At 40.9% G+C, this 16,792-nt stretch overlaps 1 protein-coding gene and 1 pseudogene across 2 annotated transcripts in view; one reads left to right on the top strand and one right to left on the bottom strand.

Annotated features, from left to right (window-relative positions):
* Positions 1-16,792, top strand: part of LOC308233246 (parathyroid hormone-like) — a 113,485-nt gene that overhangs the window by 35,376 nt on the left and 61,317 nt on the right. The gene's annotated exons all lie outside the window — the stretch shown is intronic.
* LOC308233705 (cyclin-dependent kinase 1-like) lies at positions 7,788-9,159 on the bottom strand (annotated as a pseudogene). The gene is made up of 2 exons: positions 8,494-9,159; positions 7,788-8,034 (listed from the first exon to the last, which is right to left on the bottom strand). The product of its transcript is annotated as a cyclin-dependent kinase 1-like (transcript).

The raw sequence follows: 16,792 nt of genomic DNA, 5'->3' as shown, positions 1-16,792 counted from the left end.
GGCTACTATTTGATTTTTTGAACAGTGAGTTTGTGAGCTAAAGACTACATATCTTTTACTTGTTGTCAAAGATCTTAGGGCCAAATGGTGTATAATAGAGTCACATCTGAGGTTGAGATAGGGTATCATATATAATAAAGAGCTAATAAGCTAATGGTCGTGACACCCTCATGCCGTAACGACTGATCAGCAGGAGGCTGCGTGCACATGCGCAGCAGAGCAGAGCCGTCATGTTGCTCTGGAGACGGGGTGGAAGCGGGGAGGTGCCCAGAGGAGGTGGGACCATCCCATGGCAGGGAGGGTGGGGGTGAGAGTTCATAGAGCCCCCCTCACTATTCTTTTGCCACCCACCGCTCACACTCAGAGTGCCCCGCTGCACACCTGACGGGAAGGAGTGCAGCACGCGTGCTGCCAGGAAGTGGTGCTCAAAACTCTGCAACAGGTGCAAGGCTTTCACACTCTCCTCTGGCACCATGACGGGGCGGAGCCGCTGCATTGCTCCAGAGATGGGGCGGAAGCGGGGAGGCACCCGGAGGAGGTGAGACCAGCCCACCAGCCCGAGGCAACTCACGGGACTGAGGGCAGGGCTTGAAGTGGCCAGAGAAGGCCAGAAGGATTGGGGGTGGGGCCAGGCATGCTCAAGCTCTGGATGGAGAGGTTAGGGTGTTAAGGCGGGGCGGCGGGCGGGTGGGTGGGGCCATGCAATTTTGCTCACTAGGCCTCTAGTTATGTATAAAATGGATCTTACATAGTCTGGAATGCCAGAGGCAGATATTAAGAGCCTAAGTGCAGAACTAAAAAAGTGAGAACAACCAGCAAAGAACACAGTGGGAAGTAGTAGTAGTTTTCAAACTTGTGTGCTTAAGGACATTCTGATCTGTAGGTCTGGAGTAGAAGCAAGGTGTTTGTATCATTAACAAAGGTCAGAAGTGATCCAAATTTGAGAATCCCTGGGAAGGGCATCAGTAAAACCAGAAGATGTCTAGTAATGAATTCCCATTAAGGAGAAGGAGCAGGGAATATCTGGTTGGAATTTGTCCTGCTCTACTCCCAGCCCAACTTGGTGTACATGACTCTGATCCATATACATAAATGGGTGAAGGTTCAGAGAACTGGTTGAGGGAGTAGGATAGTTTGCTTAAGACCAAGATTTCCAAAGGGCAGAGTGGATTAGAGAGATTTCAGAGTGGATTAGGGATGTGATATTGGGTGATATCACTAGAAGATGCTCAGAGCCATGCAATTTAGTATGTCCCAACTTTCAAAAAAATGCTTCTTCACCCCTCTTCCCTTTGTAAATGTTTCTTTATTTCTCTGTCCCCCTTTATAGCGAGGCTTTTCAAAAGGGTTGTCAATTTTCCCTATTTTATTTCCTATTCCCTCTTAAATCCACATCAATCAGGCTTTGTCCCACCAACTTTGGCAAAGTTTTCAAACTTCATGTTTCCAAATCTAATGGTTATTTCTCAGTTTCATCTTGTTAATCTCTTAGCAGTGATGACAGAGTTGACCACTTCCTTTTTCTTGAAAAAGTTCTTCACTTGGCTTCCAGAACATCATATTCCTTTGATTTTCCTTCCACCTCATAGACCACTCCTTCTGAGGTTCCATTGTTGACTCCTTTTCCTCAACGTTTATTGGAATCCATCAAGGCTTAATGCCCAGCCCTCTTCTCTACCTTCCTTCCCAGATTACCTCATCCAGTCTCATGACATCCATGTGCTAATGACTCCCAACATTGTTATCTCTAGCCCTGACATCTAAACCCAGTCCAAAGTCAATAACTTTCCAGACCCTTCTTGGTGACTCCATTTGGTGAGTATAGATGTTCAATACTGTCTTTCTTCCCCCAAACCTATTCCTTGTATAGTTTTTTTTTTTTATTTTAATAATTGACAACTCCATTCTATCAGTTGCTCTGGCAAAAAAAAAAAAAAAAAAAAATCATCCTGAATTCCTCTTTTTCTCATACTTCACATCTAGTCCCTCTGGATATCCTATATTTTCTATCTTTAAAATATAAATGAAGTCTGACTATTTCTTATCACCACAACTTCCACTACCCTGATCCAAGCCACCATGGCTCTCAACTGGATTAGTTAATAGCTTTTTCCCTTATCTTCCTGTGTTTGTATCTCCACCTTTCCACATAGCCTATTGTTGAGACAGCAGTCATAATGCTCTTTTAAAAACATGTTACTCTTGCACAACTCTCCCACCCACACAACCCCAACCCTGAATTTCCAATTAGAGAGGAAAGGATATATTTTCAGTGTCATTGGGTATAATTGGATATTCCTTTGGCAACATTTTAAACTAAGAAACATATATTGATTTCTTACTGCTGCTTAACAAATTAGTGGCTTAAAACAACACAAATGTATTCTTTTACAGTTCTAGAGGTCAGAAATCTAAAATCAAGGTATCAGAAGGGCTGTATTACTTCTGGAAGCTTCAGGGAAGAATAACAGTTGGGACAAGCAATGGAAAAATAAAAATAAAAAATCCTTGGGAGGAAAGTCTGGGAAATGAGATGCTCTGGGGGAATAAGGCCTTGAAAAGCTCCCATGTATTCTAGAAAATATAGAAGGTCAGGTGCATGCCCAGTGCTGGGACATGCTTAGAAAACATCTGAGAAAAATATAGGCAGTCCACAGGAATGGCTGATAATAATGTATGTGGATTTGAAACCACAGGATGTCTGGGTATAGCTATCTTATTTATAGCTCTGAGATCCTGTACAAATCTCCATCCTTTTTCATTTGGTTTCTTTACTGGAAGAATAGCATAATTACAAGGGCTTGTACATGGAATTATAAGTCCCCTTTTTGACCAGTAAAAATATATGTTGCCCCATAACATCTCCTACTTGAAAGGGGGCAAGTTTGGATTTAAAAACAGCCATTCGTTGGTTAGATACCCCTACCATTTCTACAGAAGCTTTATTCTGAGTGAGAGGGGTAGGGTAAAGAACAGATAAAGCCCTAACCGGTTTGGCTCAGTGGATAGAGCGTCGGCCTGCGGACTCAAGGGTCCCAGGTTCGATTCCGATCAAGGGCATGTACCTTGGTTGCAGGCACATCCCCAGTAGGGGGTGTGCAGGAGGCAGCTGATCGATGTTTCTCTCATCGATGTTTCTAACTCTATCCCTCTCCTTTCCTCTCTGTAAAAAATCAATAAAATGTATTAAAAAAAAAAAAAAAAAGAACAGATAAAGTAGCCCCAGTATCCACAAGGGCCTTAGTGACTTCCCCTTTTATGATAATTTCAATTTCTCCTAAAGTATTAGTAAGGAGAAGGGGAAGTGCCCTCTCAGTCCTTGGAGTAGCTCTATGCTTGCTTCTGTTTGTTTTCTCTTTGTAAATACCATTTCAGTTTTCTATAATCTTTCTTATGGTGGCCTGCCTTTTTACAGTAAAAACTTCTTTCTCTCCTTTTCTAAGAGATTTCTGAGTAGAATTGACTTGATTGCTTAATTGTTGGAGCTGTAAGTTCATAATTTGGGCAGCTTTATATTTTTCTCTCTTTTGGATAGTTTTAGATAGTCGATCAGCCAGAATAGCTAGTTCATCAGCATGGGTAGTCTGCCTCTTTAATTTATGTTGTTTGATCAAAGTTACAAGCTCTTCATCCAGTCCTTCCAAAAATGCCGAATTTAGTAAGGGATCATTTTGATAAGCCTTAAAACTGTCTGGAGACAGACCTGAGTACAGTTGGAAAGTTTTTTAAAAACGTTCAAAGAAATCAAGCACTGGTTCATCAGGCTTTCTTTTACATTGTTGGATTTTGGTCCAGTCCATTTTCTGAGGAAAAAATCTCAGGTATGGCTTGATAAAGCAGAGTGAATGCCTAATAGGTATAGGGTTTCTCTCTCGGGATGATGTTGTAGGGCACAAAACCTAATTTTCCTTCCACCTTTCTAAGTTCTTCTGGCTGGGCTAATAGTCAAATTAATGTGAGAAAGATTAATAGGATCAAATGTCCACATTTATTGCATATGTACATTTGGGGGTTATATAAGAATGTGAACCCCAAGAACACACTGAGCTGTTGAGGCTTATATGCCATTCTGGAAAAAGAAGAGAGAGGCAGGAGTTTTGGATTTCAAAGGGAAAGAAGGCAATTCACAAGTAAATGACAAAAAGCAAACATGTAATAAAGAAATTCTTACTGGATCACCTTGAAACAATGGGGCACAGAAGGGAGCCTGTTGCTAGATTTCTTCCTGACTGCCACACTAAATTTATATTATGATTCTAAGGTGATGCTCTCTTCCTTTAAACAGTTTTTTCTAAATAAATAGGTTTTTCTATCTGAATTTCTTTAGATAGGTAAGGTGGAGGGTCAAAGGTTCTTTCTGAGGCTTTTGTTTGTTAATAACCAGCTTAAATTCAATATTCCAAAGGCATATTTTGGTGTGGCAAACTCTGGTCCCCCTCTATGTTCTAGAATTAGATAGTGGTGACGATTGCATCACATTGTGAATGTATTAAGATCACTGAATTATATACATACTTTAAAATTATTTTAAAAAGTAATTTGTTTATTATGTGAATTTTTCCTCAACTTAAAAATATCTGCCCTAGCCAGTTTGGCTCAGTGGTGAACTGAAGGATCCCGGATTCAATTCTGGTCAGGGGCACATGCCCGGGTTGTGGGCTCGATCCTCAGTGGGGGACGTGCAGGAGGCAGCCAATCAATGATTCTTTCTCATCATTGATGTTTCTCTCTCTCTCTCCCTCTCCCTTCCTCTCTGAAATCAATAAAAATATATTTTTTTAAAAAAAAAATCAAGTCATAAATGGACTTTATCAATATGTAAAACTCTTTTCACCAAAGACATTAGTGGTGAGAAAAAGACCACCTGTATATAAAAAGTGTAAAAAATGTAAACAGACTCACAAAAGAAATATATATAGCCATAAAGCTATGAGAAGACACTGAACTTAACTAGAAAAAAGAAAAATGCAAATTATAACGAGATAGCATATCTTTGTAGATTTGCAAAATTGAAAGAATTTGAAAATATCAAGGGTGGCTAAGAGTTGGAGAAAGATTATCTTATATACTGCTAATACAAATTTAAAATGCAATCATTTTGGAGGGTAATTTGGTAGTAAAGTGTTAAAATTTTAAAATATACACCCTCTGCAACTTAGCAATTTTACTTCTCTGTATTTACTCCCCCAAAATATCAGTAGAGGTACATATGAAAGCATGAACAAGTATATTTGTTGCAGCATTTTTTTTAAAATGCAAAAATAAGAAACAAGCCAATGAGTGTGGAAAAATAAATTGTGGCAGAATTGCTCAGCCGGCATGGCTCAGTGGTTGAATGTTGACCTATGGATTAGGTCGTGGTTTGATTCCTGTTCAGGGCATGTGCCGGGTAGTGGGCTCAATCCCCATTGTGAGGGAGGCAGCCTATCAGTGATTCTCTCTCATCATGGATGTTTTTATCTCTCTCTCCCTCTTTCTTCCTCTCTGAAATCAATAAAAATATATTTAAAAATATATATTGTGCTAGACTCATACCACAAAATACTATATAATCACCAAAACAATGTTAAAATGGAAAGATTCCTAAGACATACTATTAGATTAAAAAAGCAAGTTTCAAAACATTCTTCATTTATGTAAAAATCTACAAAATCTTACAAAACCAAACTACTAAATACTTTGTTTCCTATGGGAATATATATTGTGTATGTATGCATATGATGGGGGAAAGCACCAAAAGTCTAAATTCAGGATTGATTCTGAAGAACGGACACATGGCCTTATTCAAACTCATAGGAACTTTAATAGGAGCAACTTACATAACGGTTAAGGCAGCTGCTTCCAGTGGTGGCGGGCCAGGAAGAATGCACACCCCTCCGAGGACAGAGTTTTTTTTTAAAGGGGATTAGTAGCAGGGGTTAATAGCAAAACCAGTTGGCAGGTAGACCTCCGGAAAGAACAGTGAATCACTGAGTTAAGAGAGAAGTTAAAAGACAAACATCAGGCAGTTACTACACTCTACATTCATTAACTTTCTTCCTGGGGGCATGGCGTTTGTCTTTGGGTAGCATTCCCCGGGGTTTCAGGGTAGTCAGCCTTGTCTGAGCTTACAGAGTTTGACAGAGAGTTCAACATCTCCCAGATGCCTTTGCTGCTGAAGCTATATTGCATCTCTAAAGTGAGTTCCCCTACATATATAAATGTAGGGGGGAGGGAAAGTTCGGGAAATAAAAAATGAAAGTGATATCAGTGGATACCTATGGTGGAAGGGGTCAGATCCATATTGTTGAAGGTATTAAAAGGTGATTTTAATCTTATTTAAAAAAATTTTTTTACATAGAGACATGCTATTAATCATAAAACAAGAAAAAAGTAGATTCAAAGTCCAATATTTAAATAGTGAATATATTTTAACTCTGAACAAATATATTCTGAGCTAGTCAAAGTGACTTGGTTGAAAGAAAACTTTGATTTATATTTTTGTCTTCCTAAAAGTAGGAAAAATTGAAAGGGAAAAAAAAGAACATAGAGTAATTTCTGATTTTACTCTGTCAAAATGAAAGCCAGGTAAATCTTACTAGTAGGTAATAGTTTAAAAATGCCTTGAATCAATTATTTAGTCTTACAAAGAACTCATTATAAAAGCTTTTTGAAATATCTAAAACCTGAGAATTCATCAGTAAGGAACTCTATCTACAAAGAATTTTTCAAGAAACACTTGAATTGGGTTATCAAGATCTCTTGATAAGGTAGACATGGATACTAAGGAAAACCTGCTGTTGCATGTTAATTATTCAGTACAACAGACTAGGGGGGGTGGGAAGTAAAGACAACTTAAAAAGCAAAAAAGAGTAATGGCACAACAAAATGGTATTCTAGAATGCCAATGTGACAAAATGTAAACAGCATAGAATCTGGAGACAATACCCTTGGCTAATTTTGAGTCTGCCACTTTCTAGTGTGACCTTAGGCAAACCACTTATCCCATTTGTAAAATGAGAATAAGAATACCTATCTTGCTTACCTGGCTGGGTTGCTGAGAAGGGCGCTGTGAAAGGAAAAGTACTAACAAGATCAAAAGAGTTCAAAAGAGTTAGAGTGGAAGAGATCAACTCGATAATGTAAAATTCTCAAGGGACTGAAGAACTGTCAAAAGACTTGGGACAGGCTGTCCAGAGATACTTGTTTTAGACCAAGTACAGTTTAATTCTTTATCCCTCTGCATAGTAATGCACACCTGCCTTGGATTATGTCCATGTTTCTCCATCTTAATTTCAGGAAAACTGCTCTTGACTCATCAGCTATATTATTTTTATCATTTATATCTCCGTTTCATTGACATAACTAAAATATATATCTCTCCCACCCACTCAAGCCCTGTGTCTTTGAGAATTATGTATTCAAGTGAAGCATTATCAGGGAGAAATTAAGGTGAAGGCTCGGGTCAGATTGCCTTGGTTTAAAGCCAAAATCCACATCTTAACAATTATGTAGGAGTAGAAAACTTACTTAACTTCTGCATGCCTCAGTAAAATGGGTGAAGGTTCATAACTGAGGATTCTTCCTCTTGGGGTCTGTAATTGACACTTTCCTGTGGGGTCTGTAATTGACTAGAGTGGTAGGTGTGAGGGCTCCCCCTTCTGGCCTCCCAACTCTGTTTTTTTTAGATTTATAGTTTTATTATAGTAACAATAGTTGTTAACAGTGATATCTACACACATATACAGAATTATTATATTTAAATTCATATAGAACAATATTTACATTTTAAGTTACAACTTTTGAAGTTAGAAGATGAAGTAGAACTTAAGTTTTACAACAAAGGATACAAAAATACACAAGGCAAAAATAGAGTTGACAGTAAAACTATAACTATCTGTTCTCGATGCAGGATTGTAGACTAACATTTTTAAGAGAAGATACAAGCCATTTTCATCCAAGTTTTTGACATGGGATGCTAGGCTTCCTGGTTTCCACTTAGGAAATGTATTCTTTTTTAAATTATTATGATGAAAAACATATACAATTTTCCATCTTTTTTTTCAATTATAGTTCACATTCACTATTATTCTGCATTAGTTTCAGGTGCACAACATAGTGGTTAGACAATCATATACTTTACAGAGTGTTCCCCCTGATATTTCAAGTACCCCCCTACCCCTGGCCCATACATAGCTATTACAATATTATTATTTTTTCTCCATTGACCTCTCCCAGCCACTCCCACCCCCCAGTACATGCCCTCACGCCCCTAGTGACTGTGTCCATTGGTAATGCTTGTATGCATGCATACAAGTCTTTTGGTTGATCTCTTACCCCCCTCCGTCCCTCCCCTGCCTTCCCTCTGAGGTCTGACAGTCAGTTTGATACTTCTCTGTCTCTGCATCTATTTTGTTCATTGGTTTATGTTGTTCATTATATTCCACAAATGAGTGAGATCATGTGGTGGGAAATGTATTCTTATAGTCCTGTGAAGATTCCACTTTTGGTCACACTTCATTGTTGGGGGTACCCAAAGCTCTGAAAATTCTGAAGAGTTTATCAATTTCTGAATCCCCATGGAAAAGTGGTTTCTTCATTGCTAATTCTGCAGATATGGTGCTTTTACTCCAAATGTCAACTGGAGTTGAATAGCAAGCTGATCCCAGCAACACTTCTGGGGATCTATACCAAAGTGTTACTACCTCATGAGTATATACTGTAATGGGTATTCCAAAAGCTCTGGCAAGGACCAAAACCAGACAGTTTAATTGTTCCTTTGTCATTCGATCAGCAGATTTTGAGGTTTTAAGTCTCTGTGTAGAACACTTCTAGTGACAAAACACAACCCCATGTAGGTATTGGTACAAATAACCCTTAACAAGTGAAAAAATCCATGAACTGACTAGGAGGGATAGAATCCAAGCATTTCTTTAGGTCCATGGAAGGTATTTAAAGATGAGATATAACCTAGAATCCTACATGCGTACATCTTGCAGACTGACTATATTTGGATGATGAAATTCAATTAATAGAGAAATTTCCTGAATTTCAGTATAAAGAACCCCTTCCTCTTCACTTTCTAGTCTGATTTCTTTTATAGCTACCACTTGACCTGTAGTTTTGTATCTATCCTTAGATACTTTCTCCATTTTTCTCTATTTTGATATAGTTTTCCATAGTCAATCAATAGTTATGGCAGATGCCAACTAATGACCCCGTGGCGGCTACCATGTCAACATTGCTCTTTCCCACTAGACTTTATTTTAAATGAGGTTTCCCTTTAACACTTTTCACAGAGGTTAGTAATCAAATCACTAAATTGCATCCCGATTTCTTCACTGGACCTAGCCTGAAAGGAGCACTAATACTTGTGCTCCTGGTCTGTCTACTGCAGAGTCACCCCAGGCTGATTGACTCTGTTTCCAAAGTGCAAGCAATAGCCAAAAAGATACTCATCTATGAAGGGAGAACACCAGGATAATCAAAGTTGGTAAATCACACTCTTTGGGGCTTAGAAATAGGCTGTTTATCTCGATTTCCTAAAAACGATGGAAGGTGTGCATGTCTTTTGCTGTTTGCTCTGAGACCCATTCCTGCTCTGCCTTGTATTATAGAGAGTGGAGATTCCCTTCCCACGTGCTTTTAGATAGATTCAAAAAGAGGCATCAGGAGAAAATTGGAATTTGGAAAGTGAGAGGGGGAAGCTTGGGTATTTCTTCAAATATTTAAGGAAGAAATGATACCAATTCTACACAAATATTTACAGAGATTACAAAAGGAGAGAGAATATATCAATTTACCTTATAAATTGAGTATTGCTTTCAAACAAAAATCCTGCAAAAACATAACAAGAAAAAAATTGTGGGTAATTCTCATGAACATAGATGCAAAACTCTATTTAAAAAATATTTTAAGTTGATTTTTAGAGAGAGAGGACAGGAGAGGGAGAGAGAGAGAAATATTGATGTGAGATCAAAACATTGATTAATAGCCCTAACCGGTTTGGCTCAGTGGATGGAGCGTCGGCCTGTGGAAAAAGGGTCCTGGGTTCGATTCTGGTCAGGGGCATGTACCTTGGTTTCGGGCATGTCCCCAGTGGGGGGGTGGGGTTTGGGAGGCAACTGATCGATGTTTCCCTCTCATCCATGTTTCTAACTCTCTATCCCTCTCCCATCCTCTCTTTAGAAAATCAATACAATATATATATAAAAAAACAAAAAACCCATTGATTGATAAAGATATGATAAAAGCCTCATTCCCAGAATATATAAAAAATGCCTATTAATCAATAAAGAAAAAGAAATAAGCAAACAACAATAATAATAAAAAACGGGCAAGAGACTTGATGAGGCACTTCGTAAAAAAGGATAGCCAATACACATTTGAAAAGGTGGTCCTTCAACAGTCATAAAAGATACAAATTAAAGCCTTGACCAGTTTGGCTCAGTGGATAGAGTGTCAGCCTGCGGACTCAAGGGTCCCAGGTTCGATTCCAGTCAAGGGCATGTACCTTGGTTGCGGGCACATACCCAGTAGGGAGTGTGCAGGAGGCTGCTGATTGATGTTTCTCTCTCATCGATGTTTCTAACTTTCTATCCCTCTCCCTTCCTCTCTGTAAAAAAAATCAATAAAATAAAATTAAAAAAGATACAAATTAAAATCAATGACTATACAGCTACCAGAATGACCGAAAATAAAAAACAGTGACAATGTCATGTCTAGGAAATTTTAAAGCTATTGAATCTCTCAAAACACTGATAATGGATATGTATTTTGGTACAACCAATTTTAGTCCTTGATATAGGAAATGAAATCACATGCATATCAAAAGACATGTAATGATCACAAATGTGGTTTTCCCAGGGCAAGGCTTATCTATTGCACTCCAGATGTGCTGGCCCCTGCGATTTCCCCAAGTGTGGGAAACTCGACTGCATAATTTGTGGTAGTGGGGGGACTGCATTCACGCAAAATAAAAATAAAAAAGAAACACTGTTCACAGAAGCATAATTCATTATATTCAATTGGCTATTACCCAAAAATCTATCAATAGTAGAATGGATAAATAAATTGTGGTATAGCCAAGCAATGGAATACTATACAGCAATAAAAATAAGAACTGCAGCTACACACTATGTGCACAAATTTCATTAATGTAATCATCCTATCTAATAAAAGAGTAATATGCAAATTGACCGTACCTCCGCTACGCCCACCAGCCACGCCCACCAGCCAATCAGGAGCGACTATGCAAATTAATCCAACCAAGATGGCTGTGGCCACGGAGAGAGCAGGAGGCTTGGGTTTCCCCAGCAACGGGGGAAGCCAAGCTTTCCTCCTGCCCTGGCCTGCCTTGGCCCCCGCTTAAGGCTACAAAGTTTCAATTATAGAAGATAAATAAATCCCAGATACCAGGGCCTCCGCTTGGGTTGCCAGGGGGTGTGGCTGGCCTTCAAACCATCACAGGCCCCTCACCCAGGCCGCCCCACACCCCAAGGGAACCCCCCCTCTGATCCGGGACACCCTTCAGGGCAAACCAGCTGGCCCCCACCGGTGTACCAGGCCTCTATCCTATCTAATCCTCCTATCTAATAAAAGAGTAATATGCAAATTGTCACTCCAACACACAAGATGGCTGCCCCCATGTGGTCAAAGATGGCTGCCCCCATGTGGACACAAGATGGCCACCACAAGATGGACAGCAGGGGAGGGCAGTTGGGAGGGACCAGGCCTGCAAGGGAGGGCAGTTGGGGGCAATCAAGCCTGCAGGGGAGAACAGTTAAGGGTGACCAGGCCAGCAGAAAAGGGAAGTTGGGGGTGACCAGGCCTGCAGGGAAGGGCAGTTGTGGGGGACCCAGGCCTGCAGGGGAGAGCAGCTGGGGGGCACCAGGCCTGCAGGGGAGTATAGTTAGGGGTGACCAGGCCTGCAGGGGAGGGCAGTTAGGGTGACCAGGCTTGCAAGGGAGGGCAGTTAGGGGCAAACAGGCTGGCAGGGGAGCAGTTAGGCATCAATCAGGCTGGCAGGGGAGTGGTTAGGGGGTGATCAGGCTGGCAGGCAGAAGCGGTTAGGGACAATCAGGAAGGCAGGCAGGCAATCAGTTGGGAGCCAGCAGTCCTGGATTATGAGAGGGATGTCCGACTGCCCGTTTAGGCCTGATCCTACCTGGATCAGGCCTAAACGGGCAGTCGGACATCCCTCAAGGGGTCCCAGATTGGAGAGGGTGCAGGCTGGGCTGAGGGACACCCCCCTTCCCCCGCGTGCACGAATTTCGTACACCGGGCCTCTAATACTTAATAATAGACAAACATGTAAATTGACCGTACCTCCACTACGCCCACAGCCAATCAGAGTGAGTATGCAAATTAACCCAACAAAGATGGAGGTTAATTTGAATACTTAGGTGCTGAGCAGCCTGGGTCCTGGGAACTTTCTCAGCACCCAGGTCACTCCGAGGTAGGCCCCTGGTGGGTCCTAAGCAACCTGGGAAGGACCTGAACCAGGGGGCTCCTGGGCAGGGGCGGAGCTGGTGATCGGGAGCTGGGGGGCCCCTGCCCAGGCCCCAAGCCTTAGCCAGAGACTTGGGGCCTGGGCAGGGGCGGAGCTGGTGATCGGAGGGAGCTGGGGGGCCCCTGCCCAGGCCCTGTGGCTTTAGGCCTTGGCAGGGGCGGAGCCAGAGATCAGAGGCAATCGGTGTGAACTACAGAGGAAACACCTTTTCTGATCACTCATTGGCTAAGCTCCCTGTATGCCACTGGTAATATTCTTAGTAACTTGGGTATAAGAATCCAAAAAGGTGATCTAGGGCTTTTCCACCACACTCCTGGAGAAAAAAATGAAGGTCCACTGCTGGAGGGCTAAGAAATGTCATATCCTGCCCTAGCCAGTTTGGCTCAGTGGATAATGCCTAGGCTTGGCCACCGCAGGGTCCGGTTCGATTCTGATCAAGAGCATGTACCTAGGTTGCAGGCTCCTCCCTGGCTGGAGCCAAGGTCAGGGCTCATGCAGGAGGTAACCAATCAAAGTGTTTCTCTCACTTTGATGTTTCTCTCTGTCTTTCCCTTTCCCTTCCACATTTTCTGAAAATCAATGGAAACATATCCTCAGGTGAGGATAAAAAAAACAAAGAAAGAAAGAAATGTCATATCCTATGAAAGACACATCTTGAAAATGCCTAAAGAAAGTTGTCATTTTTTCATGGTGAAGGGACTGGAGTCCGTGTTGATGAAAACACCTTGGTGGCTGCAGTGACTGGCAGTGGCTGCAGCAGCGGGGTGATGGGGCTGGTGCCTTCCCCTGATCAGCCTGGTTGCCTCAGTAAGATCCCCTGAGGGCTCCCAGTATGTGAGAGGGGGCAGGCTGGGCTGAGGGACACCTCCACCCCAGTGCACGAATTTCATGCACCGGGCCCCTAGTGTTAAATAAAAGGCACAGGCACAAAAGAATACATGTCACATTATTGGATTTATCTGAAGCTCAAAACAGACAAAAACTAATCTATGGTGCTAGAAGTCATTCTGTGGTTAAAATTGGGGAGGGGGAGTGGCAGGAAGGGGTGAAGATAGAGGTTTCTGGGATTCTGGCAATATTCTATTTCTTGACTTGGGTGTAATTAATTACCAGAGCATGTTCATTGTGTTAATGTATTGATCTTTACACTTACAGTTTTCACACATATTTGTATGTTATAATTTAATAAAATTTTTAAAAAGCCAAAACAGTGTTATATTTTTCAAGAATATATAAGTACTTGTAAAAATGAATATATGGAAGGTGAATTGAAAAGACATGTATCTTCCTGGCTGGCATAGCTTAGTGGTTAAGCATCAACCTATGAACCAGGAGGTCACGGTTAGATTCCTGGTCAGGGCACATGCTAGGTTGTGGGCTAGATCTCCAGTGTGGGGCATGCACGAGGCAGCCGATCAATTGATGTTTCTATCTCTCTCTCCCTCTTTCTTCCTCTCTGAAATCAATAAAAATATTTTTTAAAAAGAAAAGAAATGCATTTGATATACTAAAATGAATGCCCATAGGAGAAGGGGAATGGAAGTGGAACAAGGGAAGAAGAGGGAGAAATGTACAATTTTTTTTTAATTTCCTCTATCTGTAACCCACTACCATCATTCCTCATTTTATGTTTTCCTGTTCTCTCTCTCTTCTGTATTAGACTAGCTAATCTTCTAAAACTTGCTATATTAGATTAGCTAGTTTATCCTCTAAATTGCTTTCCTTTAATTTTTTTCTCCAAATAGGCATATCATTAATTTATTTTTTTCTCCTCATGGAATGATTTCCTCCAATCTATTTTTTACTTTGCCATAAGAATTACCTTCCTAAAATGGAAGTCCATCAGGTACTTTCATGACTTGCATATCCTTCAGGAAAAAAATAGAGTTCTTCAAAAAATGTGATAGAAGAGTGTCCTTCTAGGTGCTGGATGGGATGCTGCCTGACTTATGAATTGCTTAATAAAGCCAACTAGATCTTCAAATGTACTCAGTTGAATTTTTTAACACATTTGGTGACATCTTCAGAACCAAGTGAACTTCGGATGGCATTCTAGGACAATGAGAAACAGGCACAGCGCCACAAACACAATTTTGAGTTCATCATCTTTCTCTAAGTATCCTCAGGACATTGGCTAATACACCTATGCTGAAGATTTCAACTCGGGTCAGTCATCTTCTCTTTGATAGAGAACTATGTGGGTTTAAAACTTAAAAACTAAAGCTACCCAACTATCCTATGTTACAGAGTCGAAGAACACAGGTACTAAATATGTTTTCAAAGGTTTTCTTGTATGAAATAATATCTGTTACCAGCAAAGCCAAGGAAGCATACTCACCAAGTGAACATAAGGCACAAAGTATCCAAAAAGTGCAAGCAGTATTCCAACAGCCCACATTGCATAAGCCGTTACCTTGAAGATGGCAAAATTGAAAATTTTTTTGGGAGGACTGAACTTTCTCCTGGAAAAGAAGGAGGATCTGTTGCCTCCTTTGATTCCACTCTCTTTATCTCTGACACTGGGAGCAAGAGGTCGGTAAGTAAAGCCAGCCAGAAAGAGAACAAACATGAAGATGCAGAGGATTCTCAGTGTGTAAAAGAGGTCCAAATTGTCGGTCAGAACCCTTAAAAGGAGAGGCAGCAAAATTGTGAAGAGACTGCTGCCAGCGGTGACAATGCCATTCACCAGTCCAAGGCGCTTCTTGAAATAGTGTCCCAAAATGACCAAGGAAGGCTGGTATGCAAAGGAGCAGCCACTGGCAAATATGATTCTGTAGGTGAGGTACAGCGGTTCGATGGAACTGTGTAAAGATGAAAAAGATGGAAAGCAGCTTTCATTATTTTTATCACATGCTTGGTAGAATAAAACCTTAGCATGCAAGTGGATTTTAGTTAATCAGTGTATTTTCTACAAATAAGATGTAACTAAAGACAGGTGAAAAACTTAGTAAACCAAGAATGTAGCACTAAAAATATTTTAACTTAATCTGAATGGATAATAGAAAATGCCTCAAGTATGTGAAAAATGACCGCTAAGGTCATCTGTGCTTTTGTTCCTCTTTCTCTTCCCATGGATTTCCAGTGAATCCTGGAGCACTGGGTAGAAGCTATGTGCTCTCCACACTCACACAGGACGGGCCTCAGTGAAACCGACAGTGTTAAAACTAACACAAAACAACTCAGTCTCAATAAATGTTTTAACTATGAAAACTCGCTATTTTATGGAGTTTTCCTGGGCACAAAGGAAAAGACTGTATCTTATATTTCCTCCCAAGGTTCATGTCAGGATCATCTGCACAGAAGAACAGTTGCATCTTATTTTTGCTGGCCTAAGGGCTGCAGACCAACCTTTGCCCCGTACTGCACTGTTCTCGGCGTTATGCAAGATAGCAAGAAGTCATACTCTCACTGCAGAAAGATCAAATGAAGCATGTACCCAGTTGGCAAGCTATAAGGCCACATATGTCTCAAAGAAATAATAAAGGATTAAGAATTTTATAGTTAAAAAAAAATGTGATAGAGCCCTGACCGGTTTGGCTCAGTGGATAGAGCGTCAGCCTGCGGACTGAAGGGTCCCAGGTTCGATTCCGGTCAAGGGCATGTACCTTGGTTGTGGGCACATCCCCAGTGGGGGATGTGCAAGAGGCAGCTGATCGATGTTTCTCTCTCATCGATGTTTCTAACTCTCTGTCCCTCTCCCTTCCTCTCTGTAAAAAAATCAATAAAATATATTTTAAAAAACACACACATGTGATAGAGCCTTCAAAAGCTGGCTTATACCTACATTTTTAACTATTTCCCTATTTGGCCTTTATATGTCAATTGCATTGAATTCCTTGTCATTCCCACCCACAGGTCATCATGCTGTTGTATTCTTCCATGCATTTACACATGCAGTGTCCTTCTGAATGCCTGATGAAATCAGGAACATACTGACACTGTTATGGCAAAATGACTGCTAGCTATGTACTCATTCTTCTGGGAGAGCTACAGGGATTTGTTCAAGCAACAATTTTACAAATTGAAATAAAAGCTGTGGGTGGATTTAAAAAATGTGTATTTGTTAGGATATAGTTTTAGTTGCTGTGATCCAAAATAATAACGTCTTAAACAAATTAGAAGATTCTTTTCAATCTCCTGGATAAATCTGGATAGGCAATTTATGGTTGGTGTGATGGCATCCTATATAACAAAGAGGTAATGCAAATAGACCATCACTCCAACACACAAGATGGCCATCCCCATGTGGACACAAGATGGCTGGCAGGGGAGGGCAGTTGTGGGCGATCAGGCCAGCAGAGG

The sequence above is a fragment of the Plecotus auritus genome (assembly GCF_963455305.1).
Source record: "Plecotus auritus genome assembly, chromosome: 9".
Taxonomy (NCBI): domain Eukaryota; kingdom Metazoa; phylum Chordata; class Mammalia; order Chiroptera; family Vespertilionidae; genus Plecotus; species Plecotus auritus.
Note: the sequence above shows the minus strand (reverse complement) of the source record. Positions and strands in the feature narration are given on the sequence as shown.